Source organism: Leguminivora glycinivorella, chromosome 10 (assembly GCF_023078275.1).
Source record: "Leguminivora glycinivorella isolate SPB_JAAS2020 chromosome 10, LegGlyc_1.1, whole genome shotgun sequence".
Classification (NCBI taxonomy): domain Eukaryota; kingdom Metazoa; phylum Arthropoda; class Insecta; order Lepidoptera; family Tortricidae; genus Leguminivora; species Leguminivora glycinivorella.
In genome coordinates this window covers 9,603,088-9,627,541 of record NC_062980.1, presented here as the reverse complement: position 1 = coordinate 9,627,541, position 24,454 = coordinate 9,603,088, and the positions used below count along the sequence as shown (strand labels likewise).

At 36.0% G+C, this 24,454-nt stretch overlaps 1 protein-coding gene across 7 annotated transcripts in view; it reads right to left on the bottom strand.

Moving 5' to 3' along the window:
- Positions 1–24,454, bottom strand: part of LOC125230634 (kazrin) — a 203,594-nt gene that overhangs the window by 147,335 nt on the left and 31,805 nt on the right. For all 7 annotated transcript variants that reach the window (XM_048135852.1, XM_048135854.1, XM_048135853.1 and 4 more), the window contains exon 2: positions 13,959–13,988. The gene's annotated coding sequence lies outside the window, so the exon portion shown is untranslated. The remainder of the gene's footprint in view (positions 1–13,958; positions 13,989–24,454) is intronic.

The following is a 24,454-nucleotide window of genomic DNA, read 5'->3' as shown; positions in this document are numbered from 1 at the left end:
GTATAAATGAACTCCGCGGACAATAAACAATATTCAACAAAATAATTAATTTGACTTAACTGTGGAATGTTGTTCCATCTTTTTTACATGTAGAAGTGTTAGAAGACTTGCCACACCACTTTATGCTGTAAGAGACCATTGTTTGCAACCAAAATTGATTATTTAAGATTTTTTCCCGAGCGGACACGGACACTGTTAGCGGGTCGTATACTTGGGCGCTACTGATCGGTGTCGCACGCGTTCAAACTTTTATAAACCTGATTTGTCGTATGCTTGGTGACCGCGAGTCGCCCTGTAAGGGCCATCTTGTTGTATTGATCTGTGCATGGGGGCAAGTTTAGTGTGAGGATATCTAGTTATGGTAGCGTAGTAGTATCTATTCACGCATCGTTACATGACAATATTGTTCTTTAAAGTATGTTTCTTATCATGTGGATGGGAAATGAATAGAAATATTTTATTCAAGGACCTAGCAACAATGAACTACAATGTAATGACTATGTGCGAAGTTGTACGAGAACCTATTAATTAGACCTTAGTTTGATGAACCAATTAGCTACTTACACTAAAATTTATTATTTTGTTTATCAAGCATAGATTTAGTCATGTTTTTCTATTCCCAAGTAAAACTGATTATAAATAGGGGTCATCCGTCTATAAGCCGTCATTTTACCCTCCACCTAGCTATAAATATCGTGTAACTGTAACAGTATTAATTTTGCAATTTTGTGTTGGGGAAACTAAAAATAAAGGATAATCCAAAAGTTCATATTTTGTTTGTATTTACGCTAACTCGACGCGTTTCGTGCTTCGAGCTTTTGAGTTACAGAGCCAGCAGCAGTTGTACGGGACAGCAGTAGTTGTACGGGCCAGCAGTTGCAGTAGAAAATCTACGAATTGGAGTGGCTGTCTTCGCCTGAAGCCCTCCAAGAACATATTTGTGCAGTCAGTAGGATCTACTACTTCGGCAGAATAAACAAGTTCAAAAACATTTGAAGAGGATCTGGATAATGAAGAATGAGACGTGGGTAATCGTTTGGTTCAGGATATTTGTGGCTGGTCAAATGTAAGATGAACATGTTACCATTTTGTAGTTAGAATACCTAAGTTAAGTGGCATAGCGTGTAGTAATTTTGATTAAAGCAATTGGCGTAACTAATTTAGCGTAAATTAAAATACATTTTGCGTAAATTTAATTGCAATTTAGCGTAAATAATTAAGCGTAATTTTTAGAGCATATAAGGCGTAACTTTTATGGTTGGAGTAATGTGGGATTGGTTTTTGGTGGTTGTGGATGGCCAGTGCATGTGCGGGGTTATGGCTTTTTGTTGATCAACAAGTCATGGTTTCGTATGTGTAAGGGTTTATTCATGACTATCAGGAATTAATTCTAATGTTGCTCTGACTATATTTATTTTTAGCGTAATTTGTCTCAACCAATTACGTTAAACATTAAGCGTAAGCGTAAACTTTAATTATAAGTTATGTTTTGTAGTATAGTATACTATGTAGATTTTTTCAATATAAAGCACAATGCAGTAAATATTTTATTCAAAAGGAAATGGGATTAACTTTTTTTTACTGTCAATATTTTGATTGTTTGCAACTTTGTATTAAACTGTATGAAAGAGCGAGTGAGGAAGAATAAAAGATGATTGAATGGAACATGTATGATATGTGTGTACGACTCAGATGATGTATGTTATGTGTAGATGTAAGAGAGGATGGATGAAAGAATTGATGTATGATTTTGTATGAGAGAGTTTATTAAGAGTTGTTTATCATCAAATATTGACAACAGTTATTGTTATTTGCAAACGGGGAAAAGGGGAACAAAGATGTGTTATCAAGAGAATACTGGTGTTAGGTTAAGGTCATACCTTTTATAGGTAAATTCTTTTTGATAACACAATACTCTACAAGAAGCTATCACTATTCGTCCGTCACACTCTCTATGAACGAGTGGGTTTGCAGAAGGAGTGTTTTGATTTAGTTTGCTTAACCTATCTTAGGGGATCCGGGGTACCGGGCTGCACAGCAAGCACGTGGAAAAAAAAAAAGAACCATGTGTTTGAACTGCAGTGACGTGGCGGTCCTACCTTTGGAGAGAAATGTGTGCCTCTGATAGACAGTTTTGGTTATTGCTATTTAACTGAAAAGCTTTCTATAGAAATGATTTTTTTGAAATCAATTGCATTGTAGATTAGTATGGCATTTTGCAGCCGATATACATCCAGATATGTATAATTTTTATAGTAATTTTTCATCATAAGTAGGATTATGATAATAATAACTTCCACAAAATAAAATAAAGTTATTATTTATGTAATAGCAAGGCTGAGGCTGTCCAGGAGTTCCTTCCTGTCCATTTGTAGTACCAGTAACTCGGTCGAGACTTTCAAATACTTTTAAGGATGTCTTCTACATTCTTAACTGACCATTTGGCTGACTCCTGAGCTTACGTGATGTGGGGTGGTCAAGCATGTGAATTAAAACACATGTTTGAATTACTTTGTGTCCATCTATCCTGACGCTAACCTCAGATAAGGAATCTAGAGTTCGTTTGGGTTCCACACGAATAAAAAAAACAAAATCGAGTGGAAATCATTTGAGCCATAACGTAATATATATGAATTCAAAATACTTCTAGCTTTCTTGCTTGGAAATAGAGTACTACATCAAGCCAAGAAAGAAAGGAATCGGTTGTCCTGTGTGGGTTATTGACTGGAGTTATTGCCACTGGGAAAAAGTGTTGGAGGTTACCGCAAAGGTTTTTCCATTCTTTATGAGGAGGTTTTCGTTGTTTCTGGACATCTGGGCAATGTAGGTGGTGGAATCTCAATGGCTACGGTCGTAGATTCCGGATGAAACGCGAGGACTTTGCTACATAGGGCTCACTTGCCTCACAACCAAGTGTCGCATGGAGGGTGGAAATTCTGTCTGAAAGCAATTGGACTCATGGGTCATAATTCTGTGGGTTTATAATTTCATGCCGGATAATTTGTTTCCTTTCTAGTAATGGTCACTTTATACACCACATTTACATCAAAGGGTTAAATAACAATATCTGATTTAGAGTGGGAACATTTGTGCTCCGAGTCAAGGGTTACGAAACCTTTCCTCTGTGACAAATGTTGGGGGCAATTGTGACGATCCGATAATCTCGTTTCGTACAAACCTATGCATGCATAAATATAATATTATTTTCATTCCAAATAGAAATATCATTCAAAACATCGGTAGCAAAAGTTCTAGGAAACAGGTCGAAACTCGACTTGGCGTCAGGCGATGGTGCGCAGCCAATCACGATCGAGATGAGCGCGTCGGCGCTGGAGGGTGCGCGTCGGATGCCCATATATGGTAATACAAGCGAGCAGGGTCGTCGGGGCTCCGGGGGGACGCTAGCGTGGCAGGTTCGGGCGGGGCCGGCACCCGAGCGGGCTATATAAGCCAGTACACGGGGCGCAGGGGGAACATTCAGGAACGAGTCGCGGGTCGAGTCAGCCACGGGGAGATCTCTCCAAAGATAAGAAGGAGTCATGTGAGTTCTTTAATATTTATCACTGTTTTTCTTTGTGATTTCATTATGATGTTCTATTGTGCTTTGTTATATGACTATTTCGTGGTACTTTGAAACATAACTGATTTATTAAGGGTTTTTATTATACGCTTTGAATAATCTATAGATTTTAAATAATTCTCTGAAATTCTGGAGCATATTATATTATAATTTTATTACAATGCTTATCTGCATATTTTCTGTGTATGAGATCCAAGGGTCTTCCATTAATTTCTAATGAATGCTGAAGCAAACTAAATTATTTTATATGAGAACTTATTACAATGTTAATTATATGGTTATTTATACAAGCTTTTGCTTTTAAATGGACTAAGGTTCTAAACAACTTCAGAAGAACAATGCTTAACTGCATGCTTTTGTGTTTGAGATCCAAGGGTCTTACATTAATTCCAAGGGGTCCTGAAGCAAACTAAATGATATTTTATGTGTTAATTATATGTTTATCTGTACAAGCTTTTGCTTTTAAGTGAACTAAGGTTCCAACCAACTTCAGAAAATACTGAAGCAATTTATATTTTATTTATTTTTCAGAAATAAAAGATTATTTTATTTCTGGATATTTGATAATATTGTGATATTATATTTTTATTATTTTATTATATCTTTAGAATGAGCTGCTAATGGGGACTATATTTTTGGAGATTTAATTATGGGATAGCTGGGTTTTGAGAATAAAAATAATGGGACAAGAAGATATTTCAGTTTGGTTTTAAAATTATTTTTTGTTATTTTGATTGAATAATTCCTGGTACAATTCTTACTTCTTTTGTCAATAAAGTTAAAGAGCTTAGGGACTAGGTTCTGTCGGGAATGCCAGTTTGAATTAAATATTTTTATTTCGGATTTGTTTTTGATAAATTAAAGAGACTCAGGTCTTTTCTCTTGCTACTTGGCATTGAAGTTATGATGCTTGTTTGGGCAGGAGGTCCAGGCTTGAGTATATCAGCTAAGCGTAACGTGACAGTTGAGGCAAGTTTTGTATAGCAATGCGTACAAGCTTACCACATACAATGATGGCCATTAAATGGAATTTTCTTGTTCAAATATAGTGATTGTAATTTTCATTTGTCGATATGTTGGAGGAGAGTCTGGGGTTCTATGGTTTATATGGTTCAAAATTTTTAAGAGAACCGGTTGATAGGTTCACATTCCAGAAAAGATGATTCTAAGAAAGGATCCAAGGCCTGGCATTTTAGATGACAGAATAGGCGACCTTACCTCATGCGCAAACCAGGGGTATTTGCCTAAATAAAGCCCTAAATACAAAATAAAACAAGGGGTTCTTGGAATTCTTGAATTGCAGTGTTTTCCTTTAAATTATCTTGAATAGTATCAATATTGAAGATGTATGTTCACTGATTCAATATAAAATAGAAATAATTGAAATAGAATTCCAATTTCATATTCAATTCGAAGAAAGAATTGAATTGGTAAATAGCTCTACGTTGATGGTCACAGCTTAGTATGTATTACCGACTATGTATTGTAATTCGTACTAGGACGCGTTGGGGATAAAACACCTTTAAAAATAAAATTCCTAAAAATTTGACTAATAAATTGAAATTTTCACCTTAATTATTGTATTTTATTTCTTTCTACTTCATAAAGTGTATATTTGACTATGAAAATTGAATGAACATGTTGGTTGTAATTGCTCTATAAAATAAATTATGTATCGGTACTCATCTATAGGGAATATCAGAATAGCGGAAACTATTATCATGTTGAGGGTAGAATTTGTAAAAGTAGGGAAATATCTAGTGTGTTGAAACTTCCTACACTTGAGAAAAGGATTTGTGGTTACTTCGTACAGCTTAGGCGTCCTACCTTTACTAAACGATCACATTTTATTATTTTTCTTATGGCCAAACGTTTTAAATGCAGAACAAAAACAAACAAAATAAATTTGAGATTAAATTTAGGGGTAGTTCTTAAGCTTAATGGGTGCTAGGGTTGTTAAATATATGGGGTGCTTATAGTAGAGTATAGGCTAGGGTAGGTAGGTCACCTTTTGACTGTTACAAAAGGTGCTAAGGTTATTATTGTTGACTGTACATTTCCATACATATTGCGTGTTGTTATTGTCGGTAACTCATCATTCGGTCGTAGCGGAGCACCCAACACGCCGCCGCCATCTTTCATTATCACATTCCCCATTAAATCTACGCGACCGGCATGTTTGACAAGTTTGATGTACTGGGGCTTTATTCGACAGGGTGGAAACTGACGTTTCGTGGTAATGATAAAAATAATTAAAGCTACGCCGGTTCTAATCCTACGTCTCAGCCTCAAGAAGATTTCAGTCTCTCTCGTTGATTTTCCGATGATGTTAGAAAAATCGAGACTTGTCGAATTGCTAGACTTGGCGAAGTGTAGTAGACATTAAAGCTAAAAGTAAACATTAGCGATCTACAGTTAGGTGACAAAATGTGACAACCGACTTATAATTATATATTATAAACCGAATTGAAGCAAAAAACTTGATTAAGTCATGTTTGTGTCATTATTGTTCGTTTTACAGTTCTTGATCGAATGAACATTATGAATATTATGATAATAGCAACAGTTGATTATAAAATAATGCTAGATTTGACAGTTAATACATGTCGAATAAAGCCTGAGCTCCGTGCCTCCATCAACTCGCAAATTTTACGACACCGTAAAATTGTATTCGACGTCGTTTGGTAATTTTCTTTGCGTAACATTAAAACAGGTATAAAACAACACAAATGAAGTATGCGTGGATCGTTAAAACAAGTGGTTTATTATCCTCATGTCTGCTCACGTACGTGTATTGGATAATGTTATTGTCTGCCAGAATTTTAACGTGGGTGTCTTATTAAAGCAAAAACTAAAATCGAATAAGAGAGGTACAGGGGGCAATTTACTGGCGACTGAATTCATACTTACTTACTCCGTTGGCCCAGTGCCCCAAAATGAGACTTGGCCTCCGATACAAGACATTGCCACTTTTCTCGGTCCTGCGCTACCTCTCGCCAATTCTTGACTTGGAGTTCGCATAGATCCGCCTGCACCATAATATGGGGCGTCCGGCAGGTCGTCCTCCTGGTTGGCGACCCAGGTATGCTCTTTTTACATTCCGATCCTCATCCATCCTCTCGAGATGAGAGATGGCTGACTGAATTCATACTCGTACATTAAATAACTAAATAGAGGGCCATGTGTGACCATACATATTTATAATAAGAAATAGTAGTGTAAAACATGGACAATACTAAAAAAGTAAAAAGTAATAGGATCACTAAAGATTTTCTTCACTAATGCAATAAACGTTTAAACAGGCAGTAAGACTCGCTTAAGATACTAACATAAATTGTAAAAGCCTCATCGAGTCGTGGAATTTTCCCATTAGATTTTATGGATTTCTCTCTTGTCCTCACATCAAATTATAACTGCGGGGAAAACGAACGGAGCATTGAATTTAATCCAGTTTGGTAACAGAATTTCTCTTCTATTGAGGGAAAATTAGGTAAAGTGTAAACCTTACGTTTGGGTCGAATGTTGAATAATAATACAATTGTTGGGCATTTATTAGACATGTTCTGATTAAAAATGAACACCGTTTTCAAAAATTTGCTAAAGTCGCCGTCAATACAATTTGTGAAAAATGTATACAAACCCTGTAGTCAAAATATGTTTAATTTCCATTCTAACTCATCAGATACTGGCTAAATCCAGGCCTGTTATTTAATCAATTTAACTATATCATATTATGATCCTCAGCCTTTAAAATAATAAAATTGTTCTAGAATATTGATATTTCATAGAATTATATGTTTACATTGTTGACAATTTATATTGGCGGCGATTTTACTAAAGTAATAAACCTTTTAATTTTTTACTACAGTTCAAACTCTTTGAATAGGCTAGTTTCCTATACTTAAAATAAAATATTGTTTGCAGTGCACGAAATAAAGCACCACATAATTAGAAGGAAAATATGAACAGTATAGTTCTGTGTAAACATAATTTATATTTAATAAGTCAAAGAGAAAGATATAAAGTAAATGAATTGACTGTGACCTCACTCCTCAGGATTTCATAGTAATTCCATATTAGCAAATAATTTTGACAGTTCTTAAATGGAAGCTGATTTGGCTAGTAGGAAACTAGCCTATTGTATGAGACAAGGCGTTTGAGGGGACATGCCACAAGGGTGAGTAAAAATGAATCTGTGTTTACTCTAAAGAACATTGGAGTTTATTTGAGGAAGCACTCAGCTTTAATTATATTATGAATGGCGGCCTGCGCAATGGCAGTTGAAAATAAGAACAAGCCGCGCTAACAAGGCAAGACGGCGGGGGCCTTATTACCTCGTAAACGAGGCGTGACACTGCGCTCTATAAAACGATGCATTAAAAATGTCCATAGCCCTATAGCTATTCACTTTATTGTGAAGAATTTTAACATAGATCTTTAAAAGAATTGCTCATTCGAAACATATGATATTAGAGTGACTCAAATGACTAACTGCCGTATTCGAACATTGTCTGTTGTGAATAAGATGTGAGGTATATTTAGGTTTATTTTAATTCCTATTTATGTATGTTTATTAGTATTAAGATTATTTGACGTTTTCTATCACTCACTGCATCACCTACTCAAATCAGTTGTTTTTTGTGTCTTGTCTCCACTACCCAAAGGTTGTCTGGAAGAGATCGCTCTTTAGCGATAAGACCGCCTGTTGTCTACCATACTTAATTAAAGTTATGTGTGTGTGTGTGTGTGTTTTTTTTAATGTAATCTTGTTATATTGGTGAACAATAAAGAATATTTGTATTGTATTGTATTGTATGTCCATGAGATATGATATCGATGTGTCAGTATCAAAAGTCGGTGTCCGAAAAGACGTTTTTGCCAAACAAATCGTCTACACCGAGTACACCAACATAGATATTAAAGTCATATCATATCTACATCTACTATTTGACGTAAATTAAAGTTAGAATCGGGCCGTAAGTAGTTGTCCCTTAATATAAATATAATCCATCTCCCTATTGCGTATTATATCAAGGGTTTCCTTTCTCACATTTTATATTACGTAATCATATTTAGGTACAAAATAAATCAAAACGCAGTACAAAGATCAAACAAAGAACCTTCTGTCTTTCATGTGGCTTTGTTCCAAAGCTCGTTATTACCCCCCAGTCAAAAGTGACCCCGATCTACATTCAATAGTCGGGGACCGAGCTAACCTCCTAATAGGTGAATTGGATTTAGAATTCTCCATTCATATTTGCTCGACCCTTTCACGAATTTTCTATCATATTGGCCGCTAAGCCAACTGTAATAAGTTAACATCAAATCCGACGTATTGCGTGTGAAACTTCATTGTAAACATATGATTGCGTGGACGAAGCGAGAATATTTAAAAAGTAAACATGTCGACAACATTCGATACCATAGCATGTACAAATACCGTACAATACCAAAAAAATCTGGGTGTTGTAACCTCTGAATGTATATACGACTTTTAGGCTATGGCGCGGTGTTTTTCGATCAATCATACGTAGTGGCGCAGGTAGGGCACCTGCCGATGATTGATGGATTGCAGACTTCGAAACATGTTCCCAGTTAGTTCTACGGGCCTAATCTGTTATCTGTTAATAGCTGTACGAACTTCATGCTATTTGTCAGGCGACAAAATACAAATTGAACGATCTAGTGAATTGGCATTCAATATGTGAACTTTTGTTTTACCGTTAATGAAATAAAAATAAAATAGCATATATTTGCAGAAGCAAAGTACATTACATGATTACATTACATCTCTATTATCTCCCATCTTTTGTATTCTTTGCCTGCTTGCCCTTCGGCAAAGGCCTCCTCCAACCTGCGCGATGTCATCTTCCCATCTCATTATAGTATTTTTCTTTCTTTTTCCCTCTCTTGGGTACCATTGGGTGACTCGCTTGCTCCACTTGTCTGTCCCCCGGATGATATGGCCAGCCCATTTCCATTTCAGCCTTTTAATTTTAGTGGAAATGTCTTGGACTTACAGTTATCAATTTATTATCTTGTAACATATCTATCTGTATCTAAACTTATTCATGAAAATAAAAAACACGCCAAATAATCAAAACAGTATTTTATCGTTAAGGTATTGAGTTACCTGTGGCTATGACTTATTACTTGCTTCGGCAGTATTTACATATACTATAATAGTACATTACGATACAAGTGCGTAAAAAAGGAAGTTCGAAACTCGTTCGGTTTTAATCGTCGCCACCACTCGTGGCGATAGATTAAAACACGACCGAAGGGAGTGTTTTAAATCGACACGAGTTACAAATTTCCTTTTCGCACGTGTATCGTACAACGTTTTTCAGTACAGGGTGGCTAGCCGAATTCGCTCACGAAACGCTCACGAAAGAAGCGCTAGTAGATATCTATCTCTATCGCGCTTGCAATTGGCGCGACAGAGCCAGCGGCCGAAGCCATTCGGCTACGGGGCCAGATGGCAATCCGAAGTTTCGACCAGGCATATAATGAACCACTTCTCGCACTAGTGCGTAAAAAAAACACCATCTGTACTGAAAAGTATGTAACAGTGGCGGGGCGTGAACATTTTTGTTTGTAAAGCCGGAGGGGTTTTCGGAATCTGTTTTGTATGGACTTCTACAGATACTAGAGAATTTTTGGGGAACCCGTTGGGAATCGAGTTGTATCGACTCTCCGCCACTAGTATGTAGGTAACTGCGTCGAAATAACGGAAGCTTGATACAAAACAAAATGGTAATCACGGTCTATATAAGTCGAGTGTAACCAGTATACATAATAATATACATAACATACATACTACCACATACGTCAACATACCTACGTAGATATTCCAGTAGTATATATATTATGTTTATTTTAAAATGAATTGTCAATGATGGTATGAGTAGGTAAAAAAATGCAATACAATACAATACAATACTTTATTGCACACCTTGATAAAATACAACAATACAAAACAAGGAAGAAACACGAACAAAGGTAAACAACAGGCGGTCTTATCGCTAAAGAGCTTAATGTTATTTCAAGATCGATTAATATATGAATTCAAAATTAAAAACAACTTTAAAACTAAGTAAGCACTTTAATAAAACATCAATAACTACTTAAAATGAATAGTAAATTTAATGTACTTTCCAAAACAGCCATTTCGTTTCTTTTGATCGCCTTAACCAGCTGCAGACGCAAAATGAAATTACGCCATGCAAACGTATCACAGACACTTAATTGGACTCTCTCCGAAACTGCCGCGGGATATCATTTTGCGAGTATCAAAAACATCCCTTACTTATTCATATTATACTTGGAATCTCACTGTTAGAGGGAAATTAAACTTGTATCCTGTAATTTCTGCTCAGATTAGTTGTTGCTAGCAGAATGGCACAATTTCGTAATTCATCGAAACGAAGCGCTAGTAGAACGATCTCTATCGCGCTTGCGTATTGGCGCGCAGAGCTCAAGCGATATCGCTTTGTTGGCGTCGGAGAAATGCCATTCGGCTACGGGGCCTGATTTGTTGTTTGCAGCAGAACATGAAATTTGTAATTACGTCGGAATGAGCTGGAACGATGTCTTACGCAATTGCAGCTCAAGGATATCTATGTTCCCAGAAGCAAAAGACGATACTTAGGTATGTTATAAGTTTGACGTGTCTTAGTGTTGTTGTGTGCAGTGTGTGTGTGTGTGAAGCAAAAACGACTGTCTGTCTATAAGTTTGTCTGTCTGTCTGTCTGTCTGTGTGTGTGTGTGTGTGTGTGTGTGTGTCTGTCTGTAGCATCGTAGCTCCCGAACAACCGACCGACCGATTTAGATTTAGTTTTTTTTTGTCTGAAAGCTGAGTTAATCGGGAGTGTTCTTAGCCATGTACCTATCATGAAAATCGGTCTACTATGTCGCGGTCGGGAGTTTTTTCAAAATTTTAATTTTGTTATATATAGAAATTGCTACAGTAGCCAAATATATTGTAAATCGTAACACAACATTATTACCATAGACGTATTTGCATAGATAACCCCAATGTATTGACCTATTTGGCAATTGAGCCGTCATCTATTTGAGACTACATAACGAGATGCATAGGTATGTACTTATAAATAGGAATTTGCTCCTAAGTATTATCGCTACAATTCTCGTGCTTTATTAAATTTAATCAATGCAATGTTACATGAGGAACATAAGACTAACGGAGGAAGAAAAAGTCAATTACCGGTTTAGTATCGTAACAAGAACATTTCTACCACAATATCTATCCTATTCCATTCGTTTCACGGACATCGATTGCACTAAAATATAATGGGAGGTAAACGTTCGAAACGACTGAAGTAAATAAAACACAAAAACAGTACGTCAACTATATTTATAAGCCTTTTTGGCACGGCAGCCTACCCATGTCCCTAACAGCCATCGATCACAGTACACTTGACTTCAGGCGGGTCGATCGCGTGCCGAAAGTACCTGCCTAGATCAATTTATCTAACGAACATTGTCTATAGGGTATTATAAATGTAGATTCGTTTTATGTTTGCAGTAGACTTAGAGCCGGAATAGAAAGTGCTGTTTAAGTCTTAATGAAGTTTGTTTTGTTAGAATATTTGTTTAAGTGTAGGATGTAATTTTAATAGACTTAAAGGCAGAGTTTATGAATTTGACTGTAGATTATTATAAAACAATCTTTTTATTTATATTGTTTGCTTGTCTTTCCCATTACGGACAAATGGTGTTCCTAACTTTTGGGAGGCGTGCGCGGGGCCGAAGCCAACGCGTAGAGGCCCTTTTGACACTTTAATGAAATGTAAGGGGTACACCGAGCGGATGTTGCCCTTGTCCGTATCATGGAACACACGCAGAGGCAGCACCCGCGGCATGTTTGTTGCTTATGTGTTATCATAAATCTTTAAATTACGTTCAACACACTATGAAATACTAACTATAACTACCAGTAAATTGTCAAGTTTACAATAATAATCCACTAACAACCAACTATTGATCAAGACCCAAAAGTTTTAAGTATGATTAGATTGATTAGAACAGATGCGTCCTTCCGCAACTTTATCAATAAACTACTACCTACTGTACCTACTACACTGAGAGAAATTTGCATTGTGAATTTAACAAGTTCGACTTGTTGCGGTTTATCCGTTTGAATCAGCCAAACGTATGTTTAAAACAATATGTGTCAGGTTGTTTTTATAAAATCGACTTGTTGATTCAAATATATTGCCGATTCAAATGACAAGTAGCTTGTTGTTTGAACCAAAGAGCACGTAGGCGCTATTTTAACCAAAAAACTTGTTGAACGAACATGAAAACTGGTTGTATTTTCTCTCAGTGTACGCAGTAAGTACAATAAGAGGGTTGTCTTGATGTAAAGAAACCTTCTTGAGAACGAAATATAATAGAAAGAATATATCTTGTCAAAATGATTTGCCACTAGAAAAGGTCGCGAATTTTATTTTGAATTTGTAGTTTTTTCAGCAGGCTAAATATAACAATGTGAAAATCCGTGATCCGTAGGTACATTGATCCGTTGACAGAATAACTAAATATTTTGATACAATTTCGTAGAATCGCGGTTATTTAGACTCAACAGATTTATTCATCATATTTCCTTTTTCACACCAGAAAAGTTTTCGAATTTGTTAGTTTAACCAAAAGTAAAGAAAACAAATACAACTTTACCATTAAAGAAACACATTTTCTATCGTTTTAACTTGTAAAATAAATAAATTTAATCCGAGCTACGGATTACTTTTCAACTTTTTCATAAGCCACTAGTTAATGACCGCAGCGGAATCCGCTTAATGGAAAAATAATTAAACTGAATAAATTCAAGGAGACCACAAATTGAATTCGGTCAACCTGCTGGACCCGGATTGGGTGTTAATTATGCGATAGGCTTGGTTAATTAGTCGTAACATATTTTGGGTTATAATAAAAATTTCATCGCGAAAAATTATTATTATTTGTAAGCCTGTTGTCATCATCATTCCCTTGCCCTTTTCCCATTATTTCCCATTTGTAAGCCTGTTGTGTTGTGCCCAAAAGCTGAGGAAATGCCTCTCCCTCCTACCACGCGCTTCGGACTATGGCTATATTTGGCCAATTTTTTCTAAAACCGTCAAAGTCATGCCGCCGTTTCCTTTGAGGTTTGGTGTTGGTCACAAAAATGTGAAAGAAAAGCCATCATGAGTAATGTACTCGCTGTTTAGGTTTCGAAGTAATCATCCGAACTTCAGGGTACAAAAGTCTATTTTTTTTTTGGTCATTTTGCGTCATCTACGACTATCAAGGAATAGAATTGTACATTTTATATTTTTAATTTATATAATGTTTGCCTTTAAAAAACTCGAACACTCACCTTAAAACCAGTATAACCGCAGAAAAGTGCCTGTAAATAGAAAACCATAATGTAATTATACAATTTCTAAAAGAACTAGGCAAATAGTTTAGAGGAAACAACCCACTAGTAAAATTTACTCCCTGATAAGGTGAAAGTTATGATTTCACTGATAAAAATGTTAATACCAAATTTCATTTTAATCGCTTTAGTTGCTTAAGCATAACGAAAAACAGAGACAGGGTTTCTTTTGAATAGGTCTTTTGGTAGGTAGATTGAAGAGAACCCCATTTACGGCGCTACTAGTGTGGAAAATTTCCTTAAGGCACCGAATAATCTAAATACCTAAAATAATGTTTATAGTATTGACAGTAAGTATACAGCGTAATCAGTTTATGCCTAACGAATCTAGCGATACACTGCAAACACAGACAACATAGTAGTGAAACTAATTATTTACCGCTAGGCACGTCGGCCAGACGGGACGGGGAAATCAATGATTGGACGTGCCTTTTGACCCCTCAATACACGCTCTACTTGCACTCGTGTCATTAGGACGCCCGAGTAAAATAGTTTCGGCTCGTATCTGATTTTCTTTTAAGAGTAAATATTTCCTTTTAGATCAGTAATGATCGAAAACTCCTAAACCAATAAAAGACTTAAAACCAATAACGAAACACTCGACAGTTCTCGAAGCAACTTAAACTGTCGAACCTAGAGATGGGCGGCGGGAAAATACCCGGGGTAGATATCGGGTATTTACCGGGTATTTACCCAATCTACCCGATATTTACCTTTTCTACCCTAATGGGTGGGTATAAATAAATATTGTAATAAAATGGGTCATAAATTGAATTTAATCGTGAAAAAATGTTTTCTTGGTATTGTATAATATATTTATATTTTATTAATATAGTTCTATAAACATTTATCGAAGTATTCGTATTGAATAAGGAATTTGTTAAATATCATTGACATGCTTGTGTGTTTGTTACCTCCTCCTCCTAAACGGCTGAACCGATGGGGATGAAATTTTGTGTGCTTATTATAGTTCCTCTCAAGTAACAATTTCTGGTCCTATAGTGGTCGAGGACACCAAATTAAATCACACTAAATGGTCCTATAAATAGTCTATATTGGTACTGTAGAGCCGATTTGGCGCAATTATGCAGCCATTTAGTGATATAATAGGCCTATAGCAGTATCATCCGTGACGTTTAAGGTCGTTTATGGTGATGTAATGATGACTATTGTGCTAATTTGTTGACATAGAGGACACAGTAACGCTATTATAGTATCAATTTATGCTATAGTAGCATTTGAGATTCCGTTATACAGGTTATTTTGTTCTATAATAGCAGTTGCCGTCCCTTTTAATGCGAAATTTCTAAAATATTTAATGTGTGTAATACTTAACAAAAAGTGTTCTAAACGAGGAACTTAATGAAAAGTGGCGTGTGAACTTATGAAGTTTAGTGTCAATTAACATAATTTGGATTTCGTATACTTCCATCATTACTGCAAAAAGGTATGCGATGGAAATTTTACCGTTAAAAGAATATTAGTTTAATGGAGTATTTTAAATGCGCCGTCGATTTATACATGTTTTGAATAAAATAAATAAATATAATTTAATACAATATAAAATTATTGGCACCATAGTTTCTACTATGGATCCAAGAAGTAAAACATACGCTTTTATAGTTCGACTATATCACTTATCATACGCATTCACTGCCATAAGCCCGCCATCGTGGATTCCATTAGGGTTGCATGAGAATTTAACTATGATCCAGTTTAACTTATAAGTTCTTTATATAGAAAACAATACTTGTTTTCAATGTTTTACTATAGAAAGCATAAACAGTATCAATAAATGTTGTTTTCTTTTTAGTATGACAAATCTAAACTACAATTGGTCGCTATGTGTATTTTTAAAGTTAATTTCTAGAAAAACACTGTACGGAACCAGATACCGCATCTTTGGCCTGATTTCATAATTACGATGTATAAATAAACACCATAAAGCAGCCTTTTAAGGTAAAAATTATCATTTAAAAGTAATCTAAGTAAGTGGGTTAAATTGTGGTGTGGGCGAGAGGCTGGCAACCTGTCACTGCAATGCCACAGTTTCGTTTTCTTTTAACCCCTTATTTGCCAAGAGTGGCCCTGAAGCTTTAGTAGTTTCATGTGCTCTGCCTACCCCTTTATGGGATACAGGCGTGATTGTATGTATGTATGTATGTTAAAAGTAATCTTTTTCTACTCTTATATATCTGATTTGGTTTATAAAACATATAGTAAACTCAGCTATAACGCTATTGTGTTTTAAAAGAGATACCGAAACCATTATTCAACAGTTCTGTGATATAAAAGAGTCATTGTGGCGTATACGGCGATGAGATATAAAAGGCATTAGAAAACGACTATTAACGCTTTTCAAAGCTATATAAACGTATCCTGAAAACTTCATTATACAGCAAAATAGCTCTATAATGGTATTCATATCACTATCTACAGTGTTAAATACTATAGCAGTGTTTTCCAAAGCCACTATATCCCAAAATAGTGCTATAGTTACTATAGTTAGGTTTTAAATCTGTTAAAACACAACTACTAAAAATACTATAAGCGGCTTGTTGGGAACCTTAATAGCGCAAATTGATAGCATAACAGTGATTCCTAATACTATTATACAATAATATTGCTCTTCTTTTTTTTTTTTTATTATAAATGGGCTTACTCTTGACCACAGACTAGCCAAAGGCAAAGACGTGGCCTACGATGGAGTGAGCTCGCCCAGAAGATGCCTGTTCACTCTTGATTTGAAGGTTGCCGGGTTATATGAGCTCGGAAATATAGCCGCCGGCAAGGAATTCCACTCCTTGGCAGTGCGCATAAGAAGTTCTTTAGTAGGTTATTTGATCCTGTTATAGACCAGGCCTATAGCGGCTCTATAAAATGGTGATATAAACGTTTACATCACTTCCTAATAACACCTTTTAGCCGTATAACACAACAACTATAGCGGCTTGTCGGGAACCTTAATAGCGCAAATTGATTGCATAGCAGTGATTCCTAACACTATTTTACAATAATATAGCCCTATAGTAGTCATATTTGATCCTGTTATAGACCAGGCCTATAGCGGCTCTATAAAACAGTGATATAAACGTTTACATCACTCCTAATAACACCTTTTAGCGGTATAAGCTTATAGAGCTAAAAGGTGTTACTGGAGGCTTTTATACGACAGGCGGTCACGCCGAAAACCTTTATACGACATCTATAGTAGCTTTTAGCGTCGAAAACCAAAATTATAGCACTAAAATGTTACTTGGGAGCTGTTTGTTTGGTAAAGCCTACTATCTAGCCGAAGTCCAGTATCTAGCCGAAGTCACATAGAAGGCATTATTACAGTCCGAATTCAAAGCAAGTGTTAATTAAAATCACACGTGGACGTGGCGCTTGTTAGCTAAGTACAAACTACTGTCAAATGTGACATAACGCGTGGTAACGGCGTGCAAACAATGCGACCGTATTGATACAATAACAAAATGTAGTCGTCGTGTGCACTCGTTACGGTAACAAAATGTGTACGAATTTGTGGCTGTCAATGTCACTGTCAGAATGACTTTTAACGACACTTTATTAGTCGACGTTTGCACACATAACCGTAACAACATGTGGACGAATTTGTGGCTGTCATTGTCACTGTCAGAACGGTTTCTGACAGTGACATTGACAGAATTTGTACACACATGTGTAGGTCTGATTACCGAACTGCTCCTAAACCACTGTATCCGCAAATGACAATCTGAAATACGAAGGTTTCTCAAACTGTCTTGTGAAGTTGTGGACTGGTTGCTTTGAATCATTTAAATATGAGCGAATTAAATAATAATAAACGACGACGACCATTTATAGAAATGTGGGAAAGTTAAGAAAAGTGCAGAATGATAATACAAATAGATAAGCACTTTATAGTTACTTAATGTATTAAATATATAATTTTTAATTCTTATTGATAAAAATGAAGTGTAGTGTTGCTTTACACAATAAAAGTAGGAATCAAATGAAATAGAGTATTTACTGTGATATTAATAGAATTTCTGTTGCGCAATGATAGTTTTTTTCAGTACAGATGCTGCTTTTTTTAACGCAGTAGTGCGAGCAAATCAAGCAATGATTCATTTCTTGTCTGGTCGAAACTCTTAGCTTAGATTTAGGTACTGAAAATCGTCGTACGATACACGTGCGAAAAGGACATTCACAACTCGTGTCGATTTAAAACGCTCCCTTCGTTCGTGTATTAATTTATTGCTACTCGTATCGATTTTCCTCTTTTCCGCACTCGTATCTACAAGTATTTTGTTTGGGTTACAAAAAAAACACATTATTTACTCTACTACGTTTTATTTATGTCTCTTTAACATTACAAATTTGTAGACACTTATCTATACAAAAATCTTGACAAAAGAAGTACAGATCGCTGAAATGAATGTTGATAGTAATATTAATGAAGACTACTTCAACAAGTGTCAATTGTGAAATGCCGCACAATACTAGTTGCTCTATAGAAGACCATAATAATATGATCCCCGATCCTTTACAACCCAGCAGCTCGGTACGCACGTTACAATTTTTTTTAATCTTCTTTAGTGAGGGCAACTGAGTACGACGGCATATTTAATTGTTTATAAAGTTTGAGGATACCTGAAAAAATGAATACAAGAAGCCATTCTGCTTTCGGTCACACGTGTACGCTGCGACCATTTTGCGACCGTTTGTTGACCGTTTGGTGACCGTTTGGCGACTGTTTTTTACATGGAATATTACCGTCTTAATCCATACTTTAACAACTTTATTGGTTTTCTAGGCATTATTTTTATTATTTCAGTATAGTATATGCACCAGAGCACTAAAACTTCACCAATCAATATACATAACACGCAAACACCGAGTAGTCAATAATATTATTACTGGTTAAACTGAGGTAAATTAATGGCGCGTTGATAAATTTAGACTTATTTTATGAAATCACTCGAGCAATTTAATTGGCCATGGTAATTAGCCCACATTATATTACAAATGCAAACAATATTTATCTTTAACAAATTCTTACGCCATTACATTTTAATGTCAAATGATTTTATTTCTTTTTTACTTTGACGTCTCTGACAGTCGCCATTTGAAAAGAATGAAATGAACGAATGATTTTGGGAAAGTAGTCGCCAAACGGTAACAATGTGTGCACGCGTAGTGCACACTTCTGTCACTTCTGTGACCATTTGTGCCTGTTACCAATCGTCCCCATTTGGGTCGCCGCGACTAAACGTCGACCGTACTGCGACTAAGCATTGAGACCCGAAGACCTGTGTGTACACAAAATAGGAGGATTTGCGTAGGAACGGCGACCGATTATGGTTATATGGGTAAAGTATAAATATCCCATAAATAAAAAAATTAAAAAAGTAACTGACCGGTCCGAACCGTCAAACCCTGAAAATAAAATGAGAAAAAGTTTTTATAAGTGATTTAAGTATTTATTTCTAAGCGCTTGGCAGATAAGGAATTAAATTTAAAGCACTTCATTTATTATTGCTTGTATTTCGTCATCAGAACGAATAAGTACAATTCTCGTCTTAAGTTTAAAATAAAACTAGAAGGCTACCTAATAAATACCGCCGAGGTGTGTGTTCACTCTAGCTCGACGTGCAAAATCCATCTCATCCTCGGTTGTGAGGTTACAATTTTCGCGCTCACTCAACCTTGAGGGAGGCGGGGCAGGCATTAGAGGAGGAAAAATTAGATTTCACCCCGACACTGCGCTTCCCGGCCTTTACACACTCCTCCACGTTTATCCATTTTATATTTTCCTCGGCCACAGAGAATAAACGCAGTATATTCCTTAATTTAAGACAACGAGGGGAGTAAATTGACTAATACTAGCCCCGAGTTTGGATAAGCGACTCCCTCTGTAAAAAGATTACCGCACGGAAAAATGCTTTTAAAATGTATTAACGTCATATTATATCGCTCCTCAACATTCAAGTCGGAAAATGCGAGTAAAAATAACTCGAAATACATTTGGGGCATGAAACGAAACCATAATGCTTAGCTTTTTGTTTAATTAAGTGCGAAAATTCATTGAAAGAGAAACCAAAAAGTAAACCCAATTTTCCGAACAAAGAAGTGTGCGTGCGCGAAGTCCGTAAAGTATTTCGCAAACTTCCCGTTTTCAAACAAATTTGCGCAATATTCGCGAGGCTGTCACGTCAATTGTGAAATTATTTTGCTCTGAAATTAACATTATGCAATAAACGCTGAGTGCGAGGCAGGGAGTGGGTTGTTTACAACCCTTTTGTTCCAACTAAAAGGGTTAACTTAAGCGTCGCGACACTTAGCCGGCTTACGGAGCGGTACGTGTGAACATATGTTACATAATATTTTTCCTTCCGTGTGCGGGGCGATTGTTTTAGAACGCAAACTTATTTTCTCGATGTAACAAAGGATTTCAGGATTTATGATCGAATACCGCCGTTTTTGCTCCCTCGTTGACATTATTCACCAATATCCTTTTTCAGAAAAATGTTAGTGGCTTCAGCAGATCTTGATGAGCGGAAAAATAAGGCGGATTGTAATTATTTATCTTGTAATTCTATCTAAAAATGCAATCTCAAAGCGGAATCATTTGACACTGTATTTTTATAATTGATTTGACATCATTCTGATGTCTTTGTATTCAAATAGGTCTGTATCATTCGTAATTAAACAACCAATGGCCTTGTATGTCTGCAAAAGGGCTTACACACTCAATTTCACGGCTCACAGAACAACCCCAGTCCGTCTATCGAGTAATACCTTCTTTAGAGCATTGTAAAGTACCTAAAGCGAATTATTTCACGTTGGTTTAACTAATACGGCTTACATAGTACATGCTGTGAAGTCAGAATAGGAACACTGATGCTTGATTTTAAGGAAAATGTATGTGAACGAAGAGTAAAACTAGTACCTAACTTTCAACTCCTTTACCTTAGAAAAGAAGAAACGTATGTAACTTGTAGTATTTTTATACCTATAAAGAAATTTCTAAAACTAGATCTCGATTAGATATTGATAGGAACTGTCAGTGTCAAAAATGACGTTTCTTTAAACAAAAACGTCCGACCCTTATCCAGATAAAATTTTTGACGATTGTTAATTTTGAAATATACAACCTGTTTTTATTGAATTCCGTTAACTTTAAGGGAAGGTTCTTTAGATCAAATACAATTAATTTCTCTAAGAAACTAGCGTCTTAACTCTTACGGTTATCGAGTTAAAAAAATAAAGATAATTAATACTGAACACGTGTGTGACAACCTTTACCAATTCCTAATGTTATTTGTTTTGACATGTGCCGTCAATCACTTGACACTAACTTGAATGTTATTCTTAAGGGTCTCTCACACAATTTTTTTATTATGTATGAAAATGATGAAATTTTTTTTTTTTCAAATTTAGCTATCAGTGATATACAGGATAATAAACCTAGCTACGTGTCGAATTTAACGGAAAACAAAAAAAACACGGTGAACTACAAATAAGTAAAACACATTGGAGTCAATCGAGTTTATTTAAAAATATTTTAAGCGGGTTACTCACGTATTAAGTCGAATAAGTTCAATTTCGAGAACCTTTCTCAAGAGTAGCGACCCCGCCTTTACATGTCAATCGATTTTAGTTGGCACCGCTACACAGACTCTGAAAGTGTTATTGAAACCTTGTCATTTTATAGAACTTAACGTTTAAACTACCTAAATAAGACCGTTTTCACATTATCCGATCCGATATCGGATGTCGGACCGATATCCCATACATTACAGGCGCCATCTTGGATTTTTTCTATTGAAATCCTTCCGACATCCGATATCGGATCGGATAATGTGAAAACGGTCTAATTCACAACCTTGGCTATCAAATTCGCTGCCACATTAGCTTGGTCTAACTCTTACAAGACTATGAATTTCATGAATTCTTGGTAATTTTTTACAGATCAAGCTCGGTCCGTTTCACCTAGAGTTTTATTCAAATACCCTTATGCCAGGAAATTCCTTTCATAAGTGTAACCAAAGGACAATCTACATTGCAGGTAAACTTTGTTTATGCGAATGATTTATTTACCTGTTTCCCTGCGTACTGCGTAACCGTCTGTATTGACACGGTGTGGCGAGACGGAGACTGTAGTTTATGGCCTCATGAAAGGCTTTAGCAGAACTATACCCTATATCTACAGCTTTTACTAGTATACTTACTCATACAGAAGTACAAAGAACATTGTATTCAAATGACAATGTTTTAATTTGTGTTATTTTAAAGTAGGCACAATACTATATGTAACTTAAAACTGACATACATACATGTAGTATGAAACTAAAAGTGACCATCCTATATTAAAATTAATCAGTTGTAGAGGGCGCCAAAAGCCCTTACTCAATTGAATTATTATTGGGAGAAATGAGAACCATGATGTTGTGAGTGACGTGAAAGGACGAGAAGCGGTTCTAAAACCCGCCGCGGTTGCTGAGTCGATTCCAATGATGTATATTTTAGTATATGTAGATATAAATAATAAATCCTATCTAGACCGGATAATTAAATCGACAACACAATATAAATTACGTATTTAACTTAGACAGGAAAATAATCTTGCAATCGAATAAAGTTGCATTGGAGAGCTAATTTCCCTTTTTCAACCACTGCAGATGCAAAACCTAATAATCGCTTAGTACCTAACTAAACTGAACGTATCTAAAAGTAATTAATTTGTACTTCTCTTTAAGACGATACGGTAGGGGTCAATTCTCCATACAAACGCTCTCGACTATTTCCTCCCCGGTTATTGAAGATAGAGCAATGATTTTTTCAACACAGATTGTTATTATTTTTATCTGTGTCGGACCGTTTTGATTTTTTTGATATTCTGCTTTTTAAAGACTCTAGAGCCAATCAAAAATTTCAAAAACGACCTTTTTCATTGTGGCGCAAAAAAAGGTGTGATACTCAAGATTGGTAACAATTAACCAAAAAAGCTAAACGGTCCGACATAGATTATTTCATTGTTATTCAGATTCTCAAATTTCGTTCCGATTGATTAAGTTTTGGAGGAAAGAGTCGAGAGCGGAACCTCGATTTTATAGTATTTTATGCAACAGGCGTTTAAAGGAGGTCAAAAAAGACGAGTGGCGTGGGTAACAATTTGAGGCTTATTGAGACGCCACGAGTATTTTTTGACTCAGTTAAACACCGTTGCATACAATACTTTTTCTACGACCATGCACTTAGTTTTTAATAGTTTTTTTGAATAACTTTCGTGAAATTCACACTGTTTTCTGTATTTTGACGCAAAGGTTTGCACTGTCAGTTCGGCTGCCCAAAGCCTTCCCGCGTACGCGCGCAGTGTCGTTATAAGGCGTTGCCATGGTTACAGAGCCAAACAATGCGTTTTCAGTTTTTTCGATACTGCGCGCATGCGCGGAAAGCCGGCGGAGGCTGGCTTTGGGGAATAGACCTTTATGTAGGGTTTTAAAGATATGTGCACGACCCTGTAAATGACGAATAACAGTTCGGGAGTAGAAAAAAGATTTTTGGAAATATCTTTTGACTGAGTTGTTCTTAATGGACAATTTTTTTTCGATAAATCTAGTTAATAACACTTGTATATTTCACTAAAATTCCCAAGTTGAAAGGGGGGCTCCTTTTCATTTTAGCATTTTCGCTACAGTATCCTCTTAAGCTATAAGTTGAAATCGGAATGAAAAACCGCAAAGCCATCGGATATTTTAACAGAGTTCGACCACAGCATTCATTTAACTTGTGGCTCAAACGACTCACATACTATTATGTGTAAATACGAAAAGTAATAAGTGAAAATAAATAGAAAATGTTATAGTTTAAGGTACAGCGGGGCAAATCTCGACTGGGGGGGCAACTGTAACTGGTCCATTTTTTCCATGTCTTACAATGTTTGCATTATTAAATAGAGTGTCCACCGGTTATATATGATAGGCGTGTTCAGTGGATACATGTAGAACTCAACATCATAGTGTAATAATGGAAAAAATGGATCAATTACAATTGCCCCCCAGTCGAGATTTGCCCCGCTGTACCTTAACTAATTTTGTATAAATGTTAGTAACATTAAACAGATAGATACTTACACTCAGACAAATTTGTATCTACCTATCGTTTTTCTTCACTTCAAGTTCGACAAATATTAAAAACACCTTCAAAGAAAAAAGAAGTTAAATGAATACCTATATTATAAAAACTTACCTTGCTCTAGGTTTGACACGATGCCAAGCCAAATCTTAATAAAAGTTTCAATACACCGTTAATCCGATTGCCAACTCTAGTGCACGAATAGCTCGATAAGAATGAAAGAACCAGAGAATGTTCCTATCCACCTACGAGGTGCGGTGTCTTCGGCCCGACAAATATGGCAGAAGAGCCTAGTGGCATCGATTGCAGACGTT